Source organism: Giraffa tippelskirchi, chromosome 12 (assembly GCF_054371585.1).
Source record: "Giraffa tippelskirchi isolate mGirTip1 chromosome 12, T2T-mGirTip1v1.2.pri, whole genome shotgun sequence".
Lineage (NCBI taxonomy): Eukaryota > Metazoa > Chordata > Mammalia > Artiodactyla > Giraffidae > Giraffa > Giraffa tippelskirchi.
Genome location: NC_137286.1, coordinates 2,790,734 through 2,815,113, shown reverse-complemented (window position 1 = coordinate 2,815,113; position 24,380 = coordinate 2,790,734). Strand labels below are relative to the sequence as shown.

The window sequence follows — 24,380 nt, the reverse complement described above, 5'->3', positions numbered from 1 at the left end:
GGGCCTGGGGGACCTGAGAGGAGATGAGCAGATACACAGAGGCCTTGGAGCCCGGGGCCTGGCCTGAGGAGCAGTGGCAGCCATTAAGGCTTCTGACAGGCAGGAAAGGACACCCATGGCTCGGGAGCAGAAGGGAGAGGGAAAGGGAAAGGGGAGCTCCTCTGGTGACCGAGGTTCCAGTCAGAGCCCAGCGGTCCGTGTGCAGGGCTGGCCGAGGCTGACCCGCCACCTCGACATGGTTGCTGGGGGGACGACAGCCATCTTGGGTTCTCCGGGCTGAACTCAGGGAGCTGTGCCCTCTCAGCGAGGGGCCCGAGAGGGGCGCTGCCGCAGTCTGAGGGTCTAGAGAGCGAGGCCCCACCTCTGCGGCTGGAGAACAAGCACCCGGCAGGCTGATGGAGCCAGAGCCGGGGTTCCAGCAGCCTGACCAGACTGTCGAGGGTTCTGGAACGTTCCACAGAGGAAGCCTCTGGAGGAGATGCTGAACTCCCTGCCTTTATTCAACGAGTCATTGGAGAAGTATAAGAAGGGAGACTGGCTTAAGCTGGTGACACTGGTCTCAGCTCGGGAGATCACTGTGAACCTTCTGAGGAAGAGAAAAAGGGGCAGTCCGTGATGTTCCCTCCGTGTTGACTGTCAACTCGTGCATAGATGGCCTTGCTCTTTGGTTGGCCTGGAGCCTCACAGATAGACAGGCCCTCCGCCGTAGCCCCATCTTGCCAGGCCCAAACAGGTTGGACACACAGACCTAGAGGACTTTGGGGGATCATTGATGGCTTGTGGGGGCAGAGAGCCGAGGCCTGTGGAGAAACGGGTGCCCCAGAAGGCCTGGGGTCCAGGGAAGGGAGGGGTGCACAGGGCAGCAGACTCTGTCCTGGGGCCCCCAGGCCAGGAGGGCGCTCTGGGAGCTTGTGGCAGACTGGCCACGCTGTTCACACTCGATCAAGACACAACTTCCTGGGTGTGGGAGGGGCCCTGGCAGCAAGGAAAGACCAACCAAAGGGTTAGGAGCCCCCCTCAAAGGGGAGCAGGGCCCAGACAGCAGGTGAGTCTCCCTCAGCCCCACTACCTGGTCCTGTGTAGGGGAGGGAGTTGTGTGGAGGAGCGAGTGTGTATGTGTGAGTGTGCACAGGCGTGACGGCGCATGGCTGTCAGAGAGTGTGTGAATGCATGTACAAGTGTGAACGCATGAGATCATGTCTGTGACCAAGTGTGTCTTGGAGTGCGTGTGTATGTCTTGTGAGCATGTGTGTCTGAGCATGTGTAAAAACGCGAGTTGGCTGTGTGTCGGAGAGAGTGTGAGTAGTTGTGTGAGCCTGTTTGCTCAATGTATGTCGGTGGGAGTGAGGGTGGCCCCGCTGGTGAAACGCGTGACGCCATGCCTCCCGACCCTAAGGGGACCTGCACCTTTCGGGCCCCCACGCGGCTTGCGTGGCTTTTCGACCCGGAAAGTGGGGGACGCCCGGGGCGGGGGCTGAGCGGCGCCGGGGGCCGGGCGCGCGCGCGGGGGCGGGGCGGCGCTGGCGGCGGCCGAGCCCGCCCCCGCCCGCGCCGCGGCGCCGTTGCTAAGGCCAGGCGGCGGGCACCGGGGGGAGGGCCTTAGCGACGGGCGGCGGGCGCGCGCGGGGCCGGGCGGGGGCGCGCGGGGCGGCGGCACGGGGAGCCGGCCGCTCTCGCGGGCTCCCGCAGTTCTCGCGCGCGCGCGCGCGGGGGCCGCCGGCGGGGGCGGGGCGGGCGCGCGCCGGGGCGCGCTCCGGCGGCCGGCGGGGATTTCCAGCGCGCGAGAGGAAGTGCCTGCGAGAGGGTGCGTGAGGGCGAGGGAGCGCGGCGCGGCGCGGCCGCCGCGTGCGCGAGCCGGGTTGCAGCCCAGCAGGGACTTTCCAGCCGGCGGCGGCGGCGGCGGCGGCCGCCGGCCCTTCCCCGCCCCCCGACATGGGGCTGCCCGGGGAGCAGGACGCTGCGGACCGCGGCGGAGGACGCGCTCGGCGCTGCTGAGCCGGCCGGGCGGCGCGGACGCGGGTAAGGGGCCTGGCGGGCGGCGGGCGGCTCCATTCCCGGCGGCTCCATCCCGCGCCCTGGGCGGCGGGCGGCGGGCGGGCCCGGGTCGGTCGGCGCGGGGCCGGGGCGGCGCAGGCCCGGCGCCCGGCGGCGAGTGCCCGGTGCGGCGCCGTCTCGCCCCCGCCCCAGCCCGCGCTCGCCCGCCCGCCCCCCGGACGCCTCAACTTCGGGAAACTTTGTCCTCCAGCCCGGCCCGGCCGAGGGCCCCGCGGGCCGGGGCTCCCGCAGCTTTTCAGGAAACGGGGCGCCGAGGCCTCTTGGAAACGTGACCCCCCCCTCACCCCCGGGGTGGCGAGAGATCAGCATCTCCGGCGAGGCTGTGTGTTTTGCGGGGTGAGGAGCGGACCGTTTCGGGTGTCTTCATAGCCGAACGTGTTCACCCTGGGCTGGCTTGGGTTCTTTTTTTTTTTTTTAAGCCATTATTTAAAAGTTTATACTGAGTCATTCCTCTGCAGATGAACCTCTGACTGATTCATAACCGAAGAGCTGCAGTGGCCTCGGAGGCAGGCGGGTACTGGGATCTAGTTTGGGGCGAAAGACACACATTCCGCCTTCGGTTAATTGCTCACGCACACTTTGCCACGTTTTCACCCCGTTTGGGGACATCTATTTAATATTTAGGCCTTTAGAAAGAATCCCGTGTGGAAAAAAAATTCTTAACCTTTCTCTTGAAAACATAGCAACAAAATGGAAATGGATGGAGTGTTGTGGACGTGCTTTGAAATCTAAGAAGCCTTCATATAATTGTCCGTTGAAGGAAGCAATTTTATTTCATGGTTTTCGTTTTAAGCTGGGAATTAATTTTCAGAATGAGATGAGGGGTGTGTGTGTGTGTGTGTGATTTATTCATTTATTTTTGTGGATTCATAAAGGCTGTGTTGAGGAGTGTTGTTGCCGCTTGTTAATTTACATTCACAGCATACAACTGAGAAGGAGCCATAATTTTTTTTTTTCTTAGCATTTGCTGGTGAAGCTTTTCGAAATGTTGTGTGTTCTGTAATCTTGCATTTGTCTATAAAATCTGTATCTAAAGAAATGACCAGGTGGACCATCAGTTGGTGCTAAAATCTTCTCTTGTCTTTCACATCTTTGAAAATGGCCTGTTCAAAAGACTGCATCATGTGTAGGATGTCTGGCAAAATAGTGTACGTTTGTTTTTCAAATGAAAGGAAGTGTTTGCTTTTTCACTATCGTGTGGTGACAGTATATATATACTGAAAATTAGTTCAAGACAAAAACATTTTTGTCCAAAACAAAAATAAGCCTTATTAGTGTGAAAACCCTAAAATGCACAAGGTTGGAAATCTGGTGAGTAGGTGCTCAGGACAGAAACCTTGACAGACCTAGGATTCCAGCACCACTCGTCAAAATCAGACCTTGTCAGGGATGAGCTTTAAGATGTAAGGTGTCTCACCCAGACGCCATCTGTTCCAGCTGTCACAGTGCAGAAGCCAGGGAAGCAGAGAGCTGTCAGAGAGAATTCCAGCATTTTTTTTTTTTTCTAAGACGTTCATGTGAATTTTTCTGTGAGGGAGAAGAAAACCAGTTATTTTCCTTGGATGCTGTCCATTCATTTTGAAACTAGTAAGATGGCCTCACTCATTGTAAAGAAGGGTGTAAAGATATTCCCCTGGAAACAAGCAGTTGCAGCTGGCCAGTTGTTTCTGTTAATACAATCAAAATATTCCTACTCTTGTTTGTGTTTGAAGAGAGTCCTTAGTTTAACTGAAACATTTGAGCTGCTTCTGGCTGTTTTCCCCTGTGTTTGGGGTTGTGATTCTATAAAGACCCCTGCTAGAAACCCTTTAATTTTTCGCTGTGCAAAGCGGGAAGGACCTTGGGGGGGGGGTTGTTGGGATAGATATGCTAATATGCTGAAGGACAAGAAAGATTTATCACTCCGTTAAAGTCCTTTTTGATGATGTTAAAGCTGTACTTTAAGAAAAACTGTCACTGTGGTGTTGCAAGTCTGGGCTAGCTCAAGCAAACAAAGGAAATTGCGTTAAATTTGCCCATCTCTATTTTCTCATCTCTGTACAGCAAGACTCGACAAACAGCAAGTGATCTAACCTATCAGATATTATGCAATAGCTGTTTCCTTGTAATGGTCAATTTAAGAACTGTTAACTTAGCAGAGGAGACCTTGTATTAGCAGAGGCCAGGGCCTCTGTGTCAATCCCATGGAATCTGGACCCCCTGCATGCTTCTTTACAAGAGTTCTGTGAGGAAGGAAACTTATTATTATTTTGCTGGTGGAGGAGAGTCATCATATTGACTTGAAGTACAGAGAGAAACTGGGGAAAGAGCTCCAAAGTGAGAAAAGGAGGAGGTGAGGCCAGTGGTTTTGGAAGGCGACCAGAGAGAGGCAGCCGAGGCCTAAATGTGGAGATGATGCTCAGACCTCTTCCGGGCAGAAGGAACGAAGCCAGCGAGAGGGCTGGACCGCTGCGGGCAGGAGGGCGGTTGAGAGGCGAATGGGGACAGGATGGCTCGTGCCATCGCAGCAGGCTTTGGATCCACAGCTGCTCATGGAGTAGAAGACAGTGCAGCTCTAAACAGAAAAGGAAAAAATGTAGAAAATATTATGTGTGCTCGTGTGATACCTATTATTCATAATTACAAAATACAAAATGGCTTTCTCGCTTTAGAGGGTCTTCGTCGACTGTGGTCTGCCCAACACAGTGAGGAGTGGGGACTGATCACTTTAGGAAGGAGAAGATGAGGTTTTTGTCATCAAGCATCAAAGCCTCCTTTTGGGCCAGAATTGCTTGTCTCTCTGTGCAGACTTGGGGGTGAGGCTGGCAGGTGGTGAGATGTCATAAATGCAGGTGACTGTTGTGGGTTCCTGTCAACTCCAGAAATCAGGTTGGAACCCCTTGCTGAGTTCTATACAGGGAGTCTTTTTCTCCTTGAATTTGATGTTCAATGAATGTGCCTTGAGTTCCGATAACGCTCTGGTTCCAGTGCTGGGATGAGGGAGTTCCAGCACCTGCCTTTGAGAGCATGGTCTCAGCCCCTGTGCGTAGTGGAGGAAGATGCCAGAAACCAGTGGTGTTTGACCAAGTAGCACCAGGACTGAGCTTGTGCCCAGAAGTGAGAGGAAAAAGGAAGGTTTCACCACCCTGCCTTAAGGAAGTTGGCCGCTCAGCTAGAGAGTGCAGCTCCACTAGGAAGAGGCTAGAGAAGTCCCACAGAGGAGACTAAAGTGGGTTAGCGGAGCGCGCAGTGGACTGGAAGTATGGTGGAAGTTCAGGAAAGGGGTAGACAGCTCCTGGCTGGTGGGGTGGTCAGGGAAGGCCTCTGGGAAGTGGGTGTTGAACCCAGTGCCAAGAGGGCAGGTGCCACAGGCCCACCTTGAGATTGGCAGGAAGAGGATTTCTCCCCGCCTCCCTTTGTTTTGGGAAAGTGGCATCTGACGGTTTGCGGGCCTGTTGCTTTATGCCAGTAGATGCGATCTTGGTGATGCTGGTGCTCAGTGGGCTTCCGGTTGTACTGATTCCCATGCTGTCCCCTGGCCCCTGCCAGGCCCTTTGTGACCAAGAGATCTGCCCTGCGGTGGGCCAGGTCTGTGGTGGGGACAGGGCAGTGGCCCCTGACCTGGGCGGCCGCACTTGGCTTTCCCTGCCATTTCTCACCGTAGGTGGAAAGTCTCAAAAGGTGGTGGGGAGGGGAGTAAGTGTTAGAAAGCCCCTTCCCCAGGGGACACCCCTAAACCTACTGCTCTGTCATCCATGCTGAAATGACCTAGCTCTCTTTAATTCTCAAGAAATAAAAAAGCTCCCTGTAAGTTCATTTCATGGTTTACTTTTTTATAAGGTTTACTCCATGCTGATGTATAATTCCATGGTTTTTTGTTGCTGTTTGTTTTTGGCTGCAATGCGCTGCTTGTAGGATCTTATTTTCCCATCTTGGGATTGAACCTGGGCCCTAGGCAGTGAAAGTGCAGAGTCCTAACCACTGGAGCGCCAGGGAATTCCCGGCTCCATGTTTTTTTTTAATGGAGGTTATTTGGTAACTTCTCATGAGGCCATTCTACCAAGAAAGATATCATGCCTGCTCTTCTGATAACCTAATTTATTTTCCAATTAAAACACCAATTCTGTGGTAAAAACCATAAGCATATTTATTGGAAACTTGGTTTCTTTGAATGGAGAGAAAAGCTAAATTCATTAATTGATTGGGACAAAGTAATCTTCAGGACGACAGTAGCATCAAAAATACTAAAACATTAGTTTCCAGGAGTCAAAATTGTAGTGAAGGTTTTCAGTGACTGGCTGCACCCTGGAAGGTTAACGTCCAGTAGGAGACCTGCTACACTTGAGGTAGCGGGGTGCTGGTTAGACCCCCTTCTCCCCCGCCCCCTCAGGGCCTGGCACATGGTCGACTGACGCTCCGTCAGTGTTTGTGTCCGGACTCTGCGAGTTTGGGAAGGAAGAGGGATGTAACAGATGCTCGCCCGGTGGCTCCGTGTGGTTTGGCATATGTGTCTGCAGGTGGGGGCGCCCTGTGGCCGCCGCTCTGGACTGTGCCCCCTCCACCCCCAGTTCTGATAGCACTTAGCTTCCAGGTTTGTTGTGTGAGGGGGCTTGTAAGATGGGGATCTTTATCCAGCATCTTAACTTTCCTGGGTGCTTTGAATGACTTAAAGAGGAAACGCAAGGAAATCTGTTCTCCTGAGTCCTGCCTTGCCCAGTAATGCCCGGGAGTCACAACTTTATTCTGGAAATTAAATTCTGTCTTTTTTGGATTAATATAGCCTGGTGTTTGAAATGTTATTATGGGGTAAATCAAGTGTTCTGGTTTCAGAAGGCTTTTTTCTGTGGGAAAGGCATGGTTTTAGTTCAGTATATCTCAAACCCTTGATAGGAATCTAAGCCCATTAAGTTTTATCTTAAAATTTAATAGGAATTTTATACTGTACTCAGTAATATGTCTGTGTGTTTTTTTTTTTCTTTTGCTGTAAACACGCCTTGTCCCCTTCAGATTTTGAGTGCATTGGATTCTCCAGAAGATGCACTGTGTTCATCCTTGGCTCCCCCAGGGTCGGTGAGGGGTCCCCTGGCATTCCTGCCACGTGTCCTAGGGACCATCCACCTTCTGGCTTGAGAAGTGTGGGCGTGGTGGAAGGCACCAGCTTTAAAGATTGAAATCCCAGTCCTGCCCAGTTCTGCCCAGCAGAACTGAATTAGTGTCTCCATCTGTAAAATGGGATGAAAAGCAACAGGCACAGACTTGCTTCTTATGAAAGAGATAGACAAGAGACCCTTCTACTGATGTTAATTTTTGTGGTAATAGAGCACTGAGATCTAATAGATAATAGAGGAAGAGGGTCGAGACCTTAGAATGTAAACTAATGCATCAGATGGATGTGGAGAGATGTCGGCGAGAAGTTCCCTCGTTTACTGTGGAGGCAGCTGGCTGAGAGTGTTGGGTAAGGCGGGCAGCACAGGCGCAGTTCACCCAGAGTAGAGGTGTTTGTTTTTCCTTTGCCCCCTGCAGTCTTCATTTCCCCAATATTGGCCCCGGGGAAGCGGCTTGGCCTCTATCCAATTTGGGATAATTGAAAATTAATCAACTCACATTTTGGGGGAGAACTTACCCAGGAGCTATGCTAGTTTGCCAGCGCTAAAAAGTGAAGTAAGATGCCATATGAGCACTGTCCTCAAGGAGCTTCTGTGAGAGGAGTAAGCTGGGGGAGTGGTCTGGTTACAGCACCGCGTGGTGGGTGCCGTGCGTGCGCAGGTCTTTCCGGGGACGGCGAGCCAGAGCGAGAGGGGAGGTCCTGACAGCCTGCGGGGCTCTCCGTGGCTACCGATCAGGGTGCCGGCCTCAGGAGGAAACGGGCTGCCTTTGGGCGCCACCTTTGTGCCAGCCTGGCTCTGGAGGGAAGACTTGTCCCCATTTTACAGATGGGGAAAAGGAAGAGCCTCAGGCCTGCTGGACTCCAGAGTCCGTGTTTTCACCATTCGGCTCTGTGGTCAGTTTAGGCTGAATTTACAATCCGCTTTTAGGTCTTGTTCTTAGTCTAGACTTTTTAGTTTTGCTTTCAGATTCTAGATGTTTGACATCGTGTGTTTTTCCAGCATGTGCTTTGCACACGGCCCTTCCTCTGCTCCAGCGCCTGTTCTGCCCGCATGGACTCCTCCTGGCGCTCTGTCCCCTCCCTCCGTCTCATTTTCCTGTAGCAGCCACCCTGCAATTCCACTCCTTTCGGTAAGTTCAGTGAAGGCAGTCTTTGCTCTGTGGTTCTTGCCGAGGAGAGGTCCCAAACTTGATTTACTAATGTGTTTCTTTCCCCTTTCTCTCTTAATTTACATTTAAACCGGTAGTCTAGTAATAATGATAGTATGTAGTCATTATGTCTTTACAGGGTTTTACAAATATTAGCTTGTTAGGGGTGAACAAGTCCCGGAGGCCTCTTCACTCTAGAGAGCTGGTTACAGCCCAACATGGACAGATTCCACCCATTCATGTGGAATTTAATTATAACTGCGGATTGCTTATGGGAATGAGTTAAAGACAAACCTCCACAGTTAGCAAGGAAATGATGTCACTGGTATTTTGTTGAAGATTTGACGTGGCTCTTCTGCTAGAACCACTGTAAACTTTTGGTGATGACTGGACTGCGGGGCGGGGGCGTGTTTCGTAGCCATCCGTACCTGCCAGAGGGAGGGCTGAGTACTCGGGGTGACAGCTGGACACTGAGGTCTCAAGGTCAGGTTCCTCAAGCGACAGAGGGCAGGTCTTCTTTGTCCTCACACCAGGTTAGAGGCAGTGGGGTTAAGGCAGTGGTGTGGGAGAGATGGCAAGGGCCTCGTGTTTCTGGGGAAGCCTGCCCTGCCTTCTCCAGCTTGAGGGAGGTTCTGGTGCATCTTGGATGGGTCTCTAGTGTTGCGATGACAAGCTTCTTAAGGACAGGGCTTCATCGTATTTTCACAGTCTGGCCCAAAATGTTCTCGGGCCATCTCAGATGGGATGAATTTACATGTGGGAGGAGTTTGGGTCTGAAGTCAGACCCAGTTTGAATTCTGGTCCTTCCTTTAGGTCACTGTGATAGTAAGTTATTTATCCTTTCGAACCTCAGTTTTCTCATCTATGAAGGGATAATTCTGAGGACTGAAAGTGAGAATGTGAGTGGATGTGGGGATCTGGTAGGTCGTGAGTGGGAATTCCTTTCCTGCGTGATTTCCTAAAGGGAGAACATGCTTGTTAACAAGGTGAACAGTAAGCTGTCTTGGGAGTGGGTGGGCCTGGCCCTCGAAGGCAGGTAGGGGTAGAAGAAGCACATTATTGGACTCTAAAGAAATTATTTTTAACAAAGAATAAAATATCTGGAAACTAAAAATCACTATTTGCACAAAAAGGAATGTCTTAGATAGGCCCTCACTTTTTTAGCAATTTTTACATATGATGATTTTTTTGATAAATTTAAAACTATATTTTAGTACATTATTTTCTTCCATTATTTAGCATAATAATATTAAAATTGTTCCAATCTCCGTTCAGATGTCACCTCTTCTAGGTTTTCCTTCAACACCCTAGTTAATTGAGATGGCCCCTGCTCTCACTCTCTAGTCACTTACCTTGCATCTTTAATTTTTGTCCATCACCATAACCCATTTCCTAGAAGAGTGCCTGGAGTATGTTAGATACTCAGGCGTTTGTATGAGTTGATCAGTGGTTCAACTAAATTTTCTTTTATTGAGGCAGAATTTACATAATATTCAGTTACCTATTTCGAAGTGTACAGTTCAATGGTATGTAGTGTATTCACAATTTTGTGCAACCATAGGGCTTGCTCTAGTTTCAGCACTTTTCCGTCACCCTGTGAGACATTCTGTACTCGATAAGGAATCATTCCCTCTGCCCCCTTTTCTTCTAACCCTAACAGCCTCTAATCTACTTTCTGTGGCTGTAGATTTGCTTGTTCTGAGTATGTCATATGAAAAGGATCATACAGCCCCTGACCTTTTGTATCTAGCTTCTTTTACGTAGCATAATGTTTTGGGGGTATATCCATGTTGTAGCATGTATCAGTATTTTGTTCCTTTTTTGTGGTTGAATAGTATTCCATTTATGTGTATATCAGTTTATTTATCCATTTATCCACTGTTGGATGTTTGGGTTTTTACCTTTTGGCTATTATGAGTTATATGTATATGTGTGTGTGTGTGTATATGTATGTGTGGGTGTGTGTTTGTGTACACACACACATACATGTTTCTGTGTAGACGTAGTGTTTTCATTTCTCTTGGGTAATATGCCTAGGAGTGGAATTGCTGGGTCATATGGTCATTCTGTGTCTAACTTGTCCCCACCTGCAGTGTACGAGGGTTCCAATTTCTGCACATCTTTGTCAACATTTGCCTTTTTTTTGGATTAAAGCTATTTTAGTGGATGTAAAATGGTATCTCATGGTGGTTACGTATTTCCTTGATGACCAATGACATTGAATATCTTTTCATTGTATATCTGTTTTGAAACAACATGCTTTCAAGTCCTTTGCCCGTGTTTTAACTGAGTTGTCTCTTTTGTTGTTGAGTTGTAGGAGTTCTTCATATGTTTTGGGTATTTAACTCTTAATGGGTTTATGATTGACAAATATTTTTCCTATTCTGTTGGTTGTTCTTTCACATTCTTGATCATGTCCTTTGATGCCCAGAAGTTTTTAATTTTGATGAATTCCACTTTATTTTGTTGTTGTTTTTCCTTTTGCTTTTGGTATCAAACCTGAAAATCCATTGCCAAATCCGAGATCATGAAGATTTACCTGTATATTTTATAGTTGCAATTCTTACATTTACATCTTTGGTCCATTTTGAGTTAATTTTTATAAATGAGGTAGGAGTCCCACTTCATCTTTTGCATATGATCATCCAGTTGTCCCACTACCATTTGTTGAAGAGACTGTTCTTTCTCCATTGGATGGTCTTGGCACCTTTGTTGGAAATAAATTAGCATATACGTTTGAATTTATTTCTGGACTCTCAGTTCTATTCCATTGGTCTATATGTCTGTCCTTATGCCAGTAGCACACCATTTTGATTATCTTAGCTTTTTGAAAAGTTTTGAAGTAGTAAGTTTGAGAAGTCTGAGTCTTCCAACTTTATTTTTCTTTTTCAATATTGCTTTGACTACTTGGCACCCCTTATAGCTCCATATTAATTTGAGGATCAGTTTTTCTCTTTCTTCAAAAAGGTCATTGGAATTTTGACAGGGATTGCATTAAATCTGCTTTGGGAAATTGCCATGTAGTACTGAGTCTTCCAATTCATGACCGTGAGATGTCTTTAATTTCTTTCAGTAAGATTTTATAGTTTCAGTATATAAATTTTTTGCTTCCTTGGTTAAATTTATACCTGGGTATTGTATTCTTTTGGATGTTATTATAAATGGAATTGTTTCTTTAATTTTCTTTTTGAATTGTGCTGGTTTATAAAAACACAACTGATTTTTGTGTGTTGATAATATACCCTGAAACCTTGCTGAATTTAGTTATTACCTCTATTAGTTTTTTTGGTAGATTCCATGGGATTTTCTACATATATAGTGATGTCATTGGCAAATAGAGATTCTTTCTTTCTTTGCAGTGTTGGTACCTTTTATTTCTTTTTCTTGCCTCATTGCTCTGGCTAGGACTTCTCCTGCAGTTTGAATAGCAGTGGTGAAAGCAGACATCCTTGTCTTGTTCCTGAGCTTAGGGGAAAACTTTTCAGTGTGATTATGAAGTTATGTGTGGTTTAGAAAAAAAAAGTGCCCTTTGTCATGTTAAGGAAGTTCCCTTAAATTCCTAGCATACTGATTATTTTGTGATGAAAGGTTGTTGAATTGTGTCAGATGCTTTCTGTGTGTCTGGTTTTCCCCCTTCCTTCTATTAATGTGGTGTGCTCCGTTAATTGATTTTTGTGTGTTGAGCCTCCCTTGCTTTCCTAGGATATGTCTCACTTTGTCATGGTGCATAATCCTCTTAATGTGTTGTTGGATTTGGTTTGCTACTGTTTTGTTGAGAATTTTCTCATCTGTGTTTATATAGAATATTGGTCCTTCATTTTCTTTATTTGTATCTTTTGCTTTGGTATCAAGGTATCAACTGCATTTTGACTGTACATTGTGTTTCTTCAGAATTTTGAAACCTGTCCTCAGTAGTGTGTAGAAAATTCTAGGAGGGTTTTGAAGCAGACAGGAAAGCTCTTTGATGATGATCATACTGCGTACCTCCTTGCTTCCCAACACAAGGCTTCTCCAGTGGCTAATATCTAGCAAAATCCTGGCTGACATTACCACCTTAACTCTGTGTCAGCCCTGGAGAATGGAGGAAGGGACTCTATTCCTGATGCCAGCGCCAGAGCTTCTGTTATTTCCTGAAAAACCGCCGATTGTTCTAGATAATGATTGCTGAGTAACAAACCATCCTAAGCATCTGTGACCTAAAACAGTAATTTGTTATTATTAATAGATAGTATGGTTCTGTGGGTTGGTCAGGCAGGGCTTAGCTGGGTGATTCTTCTGCTCTATGTGGCATTAACGGAAGCTACTCACTGGTATTTATCTGGTCTCTGGTCTGGTCTGGAGGGTCCAAAATGGCAATGCTCACATGTGTGGATGGTTAGAAGGCCAGGCTTAGTGGTTCCTCACTTTCCATGTGGTGTCAGGGCCTCGTCAGGTGACCTCTCTGCTAGGGTGGTGGGACTTCTTACATGGCAGCCAAAGACTCCTAGAGTGGTTGCAGGAGGAGGGGAAGTGGAGCTGACAGATGGGTGTAGCGTTACTCCTGTTGTGTCTGTTGGTTGAAGAACCCACAGCATACTCCTGGATTAAGGAGAGGGGACATAGAGCCCGCCTCTTGAAGAGAGGAGTGGCAGGGGACTTGGGACCTTCTTTAACCCGTTACATGTATGGTGGTTAGATTCTGTGGTGCTGGCAACAATATACATATTGTGGATACTTTCTAAGAGAGGCTGTTGTGGGCCGAAATGGAAATGCCAGCTGTAGCGTGTTACCCTCTTTGGTGAGAAAATGCATTCTGTGTTCTGAACCAAGAATTCACAAATGGACACACCCATTCATAAAATGGTAATTGCCTATATAAAATGTGTGATTTATATGTAATGGGGCATCCTTGATCATCTGTTGTCAGAAGTTTCTCAGGTATAATTTTGGGTCTGTGAAATTTCTCTCCTATTAGTTCATTTTAAAAGTTATTTAAAAACTTCACTTTCATTTTGAAGAGTATTACAATTCTCTGTTCTTAAAACAAAATTTCATGAAGAATATATTAGTAAGCCTGTATCCCAAATTTCCTTTTCTTAACTCTAGATCATTCTAGTAGGGATTTATTAGAATAAAGTTAGGGTTTGACAGCATGTGCCGAGGTGCGTCTGCATTGGTCCTAACTAGAAATCTCATTTTCTGTAAATCTGCCTTCTCTGCCTGTCTCAGCAGATGATTGCAACACTATTTGAGTGGGAGCAAATATGATGAGGTCAGAGAGGATGGAGGAAGTGGATTTAAATCTTGAAACAAGGAATCTGCATCTTTGGTTCCAGTGAAGCCACCAAATATCGGGATAATAGGGGTGTGGAGGGGTGCAACTGTGTCCCACGTGTGCCCTCTGCTTGCGCCCGCGCAGAGAGCCCTGCCTGCCCAGCGCTGCCATGGCAGCATCCTGGCCCAGAGGCAGTGCCACAGAGCCGCCCAGGTTCGTGCTTCCCAAGCGTGGCTTGCCTGTGTTCCCAGATGCCCGTCACTCCTGAGTATCTAACCTTTGTCCAAAGTAGTGTGAGTGTAGAGCCACCACCTTTAGGTGGTGGATACACTGGGGTGACTCATGCATGGCGTTTCAAGGAGTCCTGGGAGCTTCTGGAGGCCTCCCATCAGGCCTGATGTAAGAACCTCTGGTCTAGATGATCTGAGGCCTCTTATAGTAAAGTTTTACATAAATATATATGTGTTCGCTTAGTTGTGTCCAATTCTTTGTGACTCCCCTGGACCTTAGCCCGCCAGACTCCTTTGTCTATGGAATTTTCCAGGCAAGAATACTTGAGTAGGGTAGCCACCTGCTGCAGGGGATCTTCCCAACCTCTCTGCATCTCTTGCATTGGCAGGCAGGTTCTTTACCACTGCTGCCACCTGGGAAGCCCATAAATACATACACATAGGTGTGTATACACACACACACACACACACACTACATACACACATACATATGCGTGAGCACACACATATATACATAGACACATACATGTACATACACCCATATATATACATACACCCATATTATACATACACAGATACACACACACACACACACACACGCCCACACACACATTCATACCCGTCAGGCTCCTCTGTCCATGGAGAATTCTCCAGAGAAGAATTCTGGGGTGGGTAAACATTCCCTTCTCCAGGGGATCTTCCTGACCCAGGAATTGAACCCAGATCTGATCTCCTGCATCGCAGGCAGATTCTTTACTCTCTGTGCCACCAGGGCAGCCCCAAAACAAACTCCAGCTCTTCAGGTCCGCAGCCTCTGCTCTAAACGACTTCCCAAGACTGTCCCTTGTTGTCTTGTCATTTAGTCGCTAAGCTGTGTCGGACTCTTTTGAGTTCTCATGGACCGGAGCTCGCCATGGGATTTCCCAGGCAAGAATACTGGAGTGGGTTGCCATTTCCTCCTCCAGGGGATGTTCCCAACCCAGGGATCAAACCTGCGTCTTCTCCGTTGGCAGGTGGATTCTTTAACTGCCAATGTAGGTACACCATGCAGGTGACTCTTTACTGAGTCACCAAGGAAGTCCCCTCCCCATATATATATAGAGAGAGAAATATGAAATTTTTTGGGTGTGGGCTTCCCATTCCTTATTCTTTATGAATTCCAGAAGTCTGCTGGCCGTGGCCTTCTCATCAGGGAGAAGGTAGTTGCTCTCTGCAAGTTGGGGGGATGGGTCTTTGGATACTACTTACTTTTTTCATTCATTATTACCTGTAGGAGTCTGCCAGAATGCGGTGCCTGTGTGACTGTGGCCCAGGGGTGACCAACATAGGGGCTAAAGAAGGGGAATGAGACGAGCGGATTGGGGAAGATGAGGGGTCAGGAGGGCAGTGGCATTCACAGTGGAAGGTAGGACTCTGAGAGCTTTGACATTATGTTCTTCCAAGTGTGACACAGCAGACGTAAAAGGTTCTCAGTTACCTGAAGTGACGCAAAGCATGGAGACTCCCTGTTGGTGAGCCAGGGTCTGGAGAGGTGGACGTCGGGGGATAGGAGCCTCCCACCAGTAGAAGCCCTGCTGCAGGGGGACAAGATTCAGGCATCGAGACCCGTGCACAAGACCCACCAGTCTTTGTGGCCTCCGGCAACTTATTTTTACCCTTTGCAACCTCTGTTTCTTTTCGTGCTAGAGAGGAATAGTGGTGACAGGAGTGGTTATTGTGATAATGGAATAGTAAGCCTTAAAAAAGGAATTCACCAGAGAAAGGAAATACGGTATTTAAGGCTAAAGGAGTATGCAAGTTTCAGCCCAGGAAAGAGAGTAGAGGAGGTGTCCAGCAGACACTCACTGTTTTAGCACAGGTTTATCTGCTGGGTGCTTGGCTGAGTTCAGTGCTTAGTTGTGTGTGTGTGTGTGTGTGTGTGTGTATGTGAAGAGTATAAGGAAAAGCATTTAAATGAACACTGACCAGATTTTGTTTAGCTCAGCAAACTTTTTAAAAGAAATTTTATTGAAGTATAGTTGATTTACAGTGACATATTAGTTTCAGGTATATAGCAGTGATTCAGTTATTTACATACATACATATTTTCCCTCATAGGTTATTATAAAATATTGAGTATCATCCCCTGTGCTGTACAGTAGATCTCTGTTGTTTATCTGTTTCATATATAATAGTGTGTTATGTGTTAACCCCAGCCTCTTAATTTATCCTTCCCTCCTCCTTTCCCCTTTGGAAACCATAAATTTGTTTTCTATGTCTATTGATCTATTTCTATTTTGTAAATAAGTTAATTTGTATTTTTTTAAGATTCTACAGGTGAGTGATAATCATATGATATTTGTCTTTTCTATGTAGGCTTTCTTTGCTTAGTATAATAATACCTAGGTCCATCCATGTTGCTGCAAATGGCATTATTTCATTCTTTTTATATGGCTGAGAAGTATGCCACTGCTCAGTATATATACACACACCACACCTTCTTTATCCATTCATCTGTTGATGGACATTTAGTTTGCTTCTATGCCTTGGGTATTGTAAGTAGTGCTGCTGTGAACATTGGGGTGCATGCAACTTTTTGAATTACGGTTTCCTCCAGGTATATGCTCAGGAATGGGATTGCAGGATCAGATGGCAACTCTTATTTTTAGTTTTTTAAGGACACTCCATACTGTTCTCTGGACTTCCCTGATAGCTCAGTTGGTAAAGAATCTGCCTGCGATGCAGGAGACCCGGCTTCGATTCCTGGGTCGGGAAGATCCGCCGGAGAAGGGATAGGCTACCCACTCCAGTATACTTGGACTTCCCTTGTGGCTCAGCTGGTAAAGAATCCGCCTGCAATGTGGGAGACCTGGATTCAATCCCTGGGTTGGGAAGATCCCCTGGAGAAGGGAAAGGGTACCCACTCTAGTATTCTCGCCTGGAGAAGTCCATGGACAATATAAATATAGTCCATGGAGTCGCAAGAGTTGGACATGACTGAGCCACTTTCACTCTCACTTTTCACACTGTCCTCCGCAGTGGCTGCACTGGTTTACATCCCCACTAGTGTGTAGGGGGTTCACTTTTCACACTGTCCTCCGCAGTGGCTGCACTGGTTTACATCCCCACTAGTGTGTAGGGGGTTCACTTTTCACACTGTCCTCTGCAGTGGCTGCACTGGTTTACATCCCCACTAGTGTGTAGGGGGTTCACTTTTCACATCTCCGCAGTGGCTGCACCGGTTTACATCCCCACTAGTGTGTAGGGGGTTCACTTTTCACACTGTCCTCCGCAGGGGCTGCACTGGTTTACATCCCCACTAGTGTGTAGGGGTTCGCTTTTCACACTGTCCTCCGCAGTGGCTGCACCGGTTTACATCCCCACTAGTGTGTAGGGGGTTCACTTTTCACATCTCCGCAGTGGCTGCACCGGTTTACATCCCCGCTAGTGTGTAGGGGGGTTCCTTTTTCTCTGTTCTTTTTGGTGATGACTATTCTTACCGATGTAAGGTGATACCTCATTGTAGTTTTGATTTGCATTTCTCTAATAATTAGCGATGATGAGCATTTTTCATGTGCCTGTTTGCCATCTGTATGTCTTTGGAGAAATGTCTAGGTCTTCTGCCCATTTTTAGATTGAGTTGTTTTTATTTTTTATATTGAGTTGTTTGAGCTATTTGTATATTTTAGAAATTAATCCCTGTTGGTCACATTGTTTGCAAATATTTTCTCCCAGTCTGTAGGTTGTCTTTTTGTTTTGTTTATGGTTTTCCTTTGCTGTGCAAAAGCTTTTAAATTTAATTAGGTCCCATTTTTTGGTTTGTTTTATTTCCATTACTCTAGGAGATGGATCTGAAAAGATATTGCCGCAATTTATGTCCAAGAGTGTTCTGTCTATGTTTTCCTGTAGGAGTTTTATAGTATCCGGTCTTATATTTAGGTCTTCAATCCATTTTTTAAAGACTTTTCCTGTTTTTTCTTTTTTTTAATTTATTTTATTTATGTCTGTGCTGTGCACGGGCTCTCTCTAGCTGCAGCGAGAGGAGGTACTCTCCAGTTGCGGTGCATAGGCTTCTCATTGTGGTGGCTTCTTGTTGCAGAGCACAGGCTCTGGAGTGTGGGCTCGCTGGTCGGTAGTGTTCAGGCTCCATTGTTGAGGTGCACGGGCTCTGGAGTGTGGGCTCACTGGTCAGTAGTGTCTGGGCTCAGTTGTTGAGGCGCACAGGCTCTGGAGTGCGGGCTCACTGGTCGGTAGTGTCCGGGCTCCGTTGTTGAGGCGCACGGGCCTGGTCGGTAGTGTCCGGGCTCAGTTGTTGAGGTGCACGGGCTCTGGAGTGCGGGCTCACTGGTCGGTAGTGTCTGGGCTCCGTTGTTGAGGTGCGTGGGCTCTGGAGTGCGGGCTCGCTGGTTGGTAGTGTCCGGGCTCCGTTGTTGAGGCGCATGGGCTCTGGAGTGCAGGCTCGCTGATCGGTAGTGTCCGGGCTCCGTTGTTGAGGCGCACGGGCTCTGGAGTGCGGGCTCATTGGTTGGCAGTGTCCGGGCTCCGTTGTTGAGGCGCACGGGCTCTGGAGTGCGGGCTCATTGGTTGGCAGTGTCCGGGCTCCGTTGTTGAGGCGCACGGGCTCTGGAGTGTGGGCTCAGTAGTTGTGAGGCATGAGCCTGGTTGCCCCCCCGGCATGTGGGATTTTCTTGAACCAGGAATCAAACCCGTGTCCTCTGCACTGGCAGGCATATTTTAAACCATGGAACCACCAGGAAAGTCTGATCTTTAATCCATTTTGAGTTTATTTTTGTAGATGATGTTAGCAAATGTTCTAATTTCATTCGTTTACACGTTACTGTCTAGTTTTCCCAGCACCACTTGTTGAAGAGACTGTGTTTTCTCCAGTGTACATCCTTCCCTCCTTTGTTGTAGATTAATTGACCATAGGTGCATAGGTTTATTTCTGGGATGTCTGTCCTGTCTCATTGATCTGTGTTTCTTTTGGTACAGTACCGTTTTGAGTACTGTAGCTTTGTAGTATAATCTGAAGTTAGGGAGGCTGGTTCTTCCAGCTCCCTCTTTCTTTCTCAGGATGGCTTTGGCTATTCAGGGCCTTTTGTGTTTCCACACAAATCAAAATTTTTTCTTTTTTTTGGTTCTAGTTCTGTGAAAAATGCCATTGATAATTTGACTGTGTTGGCTCTCTAGATTGCCTTGAGTAGTGTAGGCGTTCTAAGCATACTCACTCTTCTACTCTAGGAGCACAGTGTAGCTTTTCATTTATTTGCATCATCTTTGGGCTCTTTCATCAGTGTCGCACAGTTTTCAGAGTACAGATCTTTTGCCTCCTTAGATAGGTTTTTTTCCTTAGGTATTTTGTTCTTTTTGATGCCATGGTAAATGGGGTTGTTTCCTTACTTTCTCTTCTTGTTAGTATATAAGAAATGCAGTTGATTTATGTATATTGATTTTGTATACTGCAACTTTACTGAATTCATTCATGAACTCTAATAGTTTTTGGTGGTGTCTTTAGGATTTTCTATGTATAGTATCATGTTATCTGCAAAGAGTGACTGTTTTTGCTGCTTCTTTTACAATTTGAATTCCTTCTATTTCTTTTTCTTCTCTGACTGCTTTTGCTAGGACTTCCGAAACTCTGTTGAATAAACGTGGTTAGAGTGGGCCTCCTTGTTTTGTTCCCGATCTTAGAGGAAATACTATCAGCCTTTCACCATCGAGTATGATATTAACTGTGCCTTTATCATATATGGTCTTCGTTATGTTGAGGTATGTCCCTTCTCTGCCTGCTTTCTGGAGTCAGCAAACCTTTATAAAGCACTTCATGAATGCCAGTCATGCTGTTACGTGCTAGGGGTGTGTGTGTTTGTATAAATAACTGAGACACTCGGACTGTTCATTTCAACCTGGGACATTACACTTCATGAAGGAGGCATGTGTTAGCTCAGGCAGTCCTAACAAAGCATCACAGATTGTGTGGCTTCAGCAATAGGAACTTATTTCTCACCGTTCTGGAGGTTGGAAACCCACAGATAAGCTGCCAGCCAGCTCAGTCTCCAGGTGAAGTTCCTGTTCCCGGCGTGTAGGTGTGTCGCCTTTTCACTGTGTCCTGCATGGTAGGGAGACAGGCAGGAAGCAGGCTCTCTGGTATCTTCTCTTATTGGGCCCCTAATTATTTCCCAGAGGCCCATCTCCAAATGCCGTCACATTAGGAGTTAGAGCTGTTGTTGTTTAGTCGCTCAGTCATGTCTGACTCTTTGTGACCCCGTGGACTGCAGCACTCCAGGCCTCCCTGTCCATCACCAACTCCCAGAGCTTGCTCAAACTCATGTTCATCGAGTCGCTGATGCCATCCAATCATCTCATCCTCTGTCGTCCCCTTCTCCTCCTGCCTTCAATCTTTTCTGGTGAGTCGGCTCTTTGCATCATGTGGCCAAAGTATTGGAGCTTCAGCTTCAGCATCAGTCCTTCCAATGAGTATTGAGGATCGATTTCTTTTAGGATTAGAGTTTTCCTTTAGGGGTTAGAGTTACAAGATATGAATTTTGAGGGGGCACAATTCAGTCCATAGCCTTCTCTTCTGGACCCCAAAATTCATGTTTCCTGACATGTAAAATATATTCATTCCATCCCAACAGCCACAAAAACCTTAAGCTCGGAAGTCTAAAGTGCAAGCTCTTACATATTGGATTGGTCACAAAGTTTGTTCGAGTTGTTAGATGGTACAGAGAAACCTGAATGAACTTTTTGTTCAGTCTGATAGATATCCTCTAAATAACATGTGGGTGAGATGGGAGGTGTGATCCATCTTGAGCAGAATTCCTCTCCACCTGTGAACCCAGATGGTTTGTGTGCTTCCAACATACAGTATTGGGACAGGCGTCTCAGCCTTCCCCTTTGAGAAGAGAGGATGAGGAGAGAAGGAGGTAGTGACAGCCCCAGGCATGTCCACAGAGTCGCACGGCAAATTCGTTTGATCTTGAGACTCGAGAATCGTCCTTTCTGGTTTGGCTCACTGGCGTGGAGGTCGCATTGCACAGCTGCCGTCTGGCCTGTTGAAACACAAGTGATGGCCACCCTTCTCTGAGACCGAGGAGGCAGCCCTGATGCTGTCTTGTGTGGCCCAACAAGCCATGCAACAAAAATAAAAGGGGGTGACTGACAGGATGGGTCAGTGAGTTAGGGAGCAGAATAGGCTTCTTGTTTTGTTTCTACGAGGACTTTTACCAAATGAGCCTCGGCAGAGGCCCGGCGGCGGGACGGTAAGCAGGCTGGAGTGTGTCCGTGTCCCACCAGGAGTGACCTGAGTCTGCGTGTGGAAGGTGACCGCTGGCTTCGGATTTGGGAAACGGAATTGGGTTTGAGGTGGCCTTGGGGTCAGAGGCGTGTGGCGGAGGCTCTTCAGGGGCCTCCTCGTGACGGGCGCCTTCAGCGGGAGCTGGCATCCGTGGCGGCGGAAGAGCAGGCTGCCCCAGCACCGACGTCCCTCTTGGTCGGAGGTTCGGGAACACACTGCAAAGTCCAGTTTGACGGGTGTGTGCGCCTTTCTCTCCGGTCACGAATTCGTACCCGTGGTGTCGCAGCAGCCTAAGCGTTCGAACTTCTGTCCTCATCACCTTCTGCTCTCTGTCCCCGCGGTGGCCGGGCAGCAGGAACGTCTCGACTCTGAACCGACGTGTGGTTTCCCCAGGACTCCTGCCTTCTCTGCTGTGTCTAGGTTCTCATTGGTCTCAGGGGAGGGAAGACTCCCGATCTGCAGGGCCCAGTGTGGCTGGACTATTGCGTCCATCCCTGAAGAATTTCATAACGTGTCCTGGGTGTTCCTGGAAGCTTCCCAGGCTCCCATGATGGGCAGCGGGGATGTGTCAGTGGCACTCCTGACGACAGCAAGCTGCCTTCTCGGAGGCTTGCGTTCCCAGCGACTCTGAGTCCCAGCTGTGCATTAGACTGTTAGAAGGGACCCCAAACGTGGGGGCCACCTCACACTGCTTCGCTCATTCAAGGCCCAGACGTCACATTTCCTGGGTATCGTTAAAAGGCCGAAGGGCATGCTGATGTACCCCCAGCAGGGCCGAGAGCCTGTGGTTCAGTCAGAAGGCCGGCTTCTCTCTCCTCAGAGGACGGTTCCTGGTCCTTGGAGAGGCGGGGTCACAGGCCTCTGCCTCACACCTGTGAGTCCCAGGGGCCGTCTCAGCAGGCGCTCGGGCGGTGCCGCAGGCTTTGCTGCAGAGTGGGCTTGAGCAGGCCCCTTGACCGTCCCAGGCCTGGGCCCGCTTGCGCGCGGGGACGGCACAGCGGCTCCTGGTGCCTCAGCCACAGTCCTGAAGCCACAGAGCCTCTGGCGCCAAAACCTGGCCCGAACTGGTGTGATGCTTTTCATAATCTTTACCCCCTTGGTAGGAACATTCCTGCATTTCACTGCAGACTGCTAGTTAATGTGTTTTTTTTCCAGCTGCCCTCCCAGACTTCAGGGGGAGTGTTACGTAATGTATAATAATACATACACTGTTTCCTTTCTAAAATCCAGACAGTTCTGAACTCTGAAACCCATCTGGCCTCAGTTTGGGGTAAGGGCTTGTGGAACTGTAGAGACTCCGAATATAGGTGGTCATAGACGGTCAGTACAGATCATGTTAACATGTGAGTATGTGTGTAAAACTCCCCGCCACAAGCAGGCGTCCTGCAGATGCAGCTGTTAATGCTCTTGTAATTCCTCCGTCTGTGGGTTTACACTTTCCCCATGTGGTTCCTTTGTTTTCCCAGCACCTTTATATTTGGTATGCCAGACTTTATTCTTCAGATAATTCAATATTTTCTACAAATCAGAAGTAAATTGAATCTGCAACTGGGTATCCATCATCTGTTCTGTACATGTATCTGGGCTGTATGTCCCAGGAGAGTAAAAGTGTATGTATAACATGGTCTCTGCTGGCAGAGGGCTTAGAAATTAGTCCTGGAAATAGAAAACATGGGAAAGGTTTCTTTTTTTTAAGGCACCTACTTAATCAGATTTCAAGCCAAGAGGAGAAGGTGCATTAGGAGGAGCCTTTGTAGAGGAGGGGGTTCTTGTTGGGGACGAGAGATCTGGGGGCTTCGGGATGATGGAGCCTCCCCTGGTGGCCTGTGCCCAGGGAGGCCCCTGGGGCAGTGCCACGTGGTGGCAAAGGGCGTGGACCCGGGAGCCAGCTGGCTCCCATGGTGGCTGCGGGCGGTCTCCATCTCTCTCGGCCTGTCCTGTCGTTTGTGAAGCATCTGACCACGGCATGTACCATAGAGACATGCAGAAATATTAGTCTTGACTTGGAGGAGGTGACCCTAGGAAATGGGCTAAACATTCAGAAATAGTAGTGTGTTAACTTCTGTGCCTTTATAAACATGCCCCGCCCCCTGCCCCCACACTGATTTTTCTCTCTGGAGATTTAGAACCTTGGGTTCTCTGGTGCGTTTATCAGGATTCCGTTGATCTGTGACTGTCACAGGCTAGGAACACAGGCGGGCTGTTTTCGGTTCACAGTGGCAGACATGGAGTATAGGTATGTCCCAGACTTCCCACCGGGAGGCCCTCAGCGCCGGAAGAGTGGACCGTTGACTCGTACCCTTCAGAGGGCTGAGGTGTGGCCCACGTTCTAAAGCAGCATGTTTGCCACATGGGGTTTTTGTGGTCTGTTTTTTTCTGAAATACGTATGAATTTTGCATTTACCTATATATGTTCTAATATTACACACCTCTAAAAAATCTATCAAAATTGACCCTCCAGACAAGAAAATGTGCCCGTGTTCCTGTGGCCCCCTTGCACGCCTCTGCGCTTTGACAGGCAAGAGGAAAGATCTTGAGCTCCCTTGGGCAGAGCAGTCTGTGTTGACATGTCTTTAATCCGTACATTTCTTGTCTTCAGTTTTCTTTCCTTTGGACCCTTAAGGGAGTGTTTGTTCTCCATGTATATTTGTTGTCTTTTGATTTAGATAATTTAGGTAATTGGCAACCTGTTTTGAGCTTACTGCAAGTGTTGACCTGGGCACCACCAGCACCAGCCACCTCGGGGGCACGTTGAGAAACACACTGGATGCTTGCTTTGTGTGTGAGTGCTCTTTTAAGATGGGAGGGAAAAGTTAAAACCTCAAAACTCTGTGGTAAACTGATGTGGGAATCTGATACTGCAAATGCCTCCGGTGATTTAAAGTAAGACTTACTAACCTTTATAGAGAGCAGTGAGCGTGAGAGCAGTGACGGGGGGAGGACGCCCGCCAGAGGCTGTCTCTGCCCGCGGTCCGTGGCTCCCAGGGTGCTCGCAGCCCCCTTGCAGAGGGCCTCACCCCTGGGCTGCAGACAGCCCTCCTTGGGGTCCCCGTGCCGCGGGGCCTGGAGCGAGAACTGCCCGAGCCGTCCGGTTCCCTCCGGGCTGACGAGCAGGGAGGGCGCTGAGGGCGCAGGGAGCCACCCGCGTGCACACTAACATGCTTCCACCCACTGGGTGCGCGTGAGGAGGACAGCTCCCCAGGGCCGTGTTCCGGCGTGTGCCTGGAGGGCATTCTCCTTGGGGAACCTTCGTCCTGTGGAAGTGGACAGGCTTGTGATGAGCTCTTCAGAGGAAGTGGGCGGCAACCCTTCCAAAGATTCTCAGGTTCAG

General features: G+C 48.3%; 1 protein-coding gene across 22 annotated transcripts in view; it reads left to right on the top strand.

The window, feature by feature from the left end:
* Nucleotides 1-492: 492 nt before the first annotated feature.
* The window catches only part of TRAF3 (TNF receptor associated factor 3), a 120,710-nt gene continuing 96,822 nt past the window's right edge, over nucleotides 493-24,380 (top strand). For 10 of the 22 annotated variants that reach the window (XM_081548710.1, XM_081548700.1, XM_081548709.1 and 7 more), the window contains exon 1: nucleotides 1,817-2,019. The gene's annotated coding sequence lies outside the window, so the exon portion shown is untranslated. The other 12 variants (XM_081548714.1, XM_081548703.1, XM_081548694.1 and 9 more) reach the window with 5 other exon arrangements.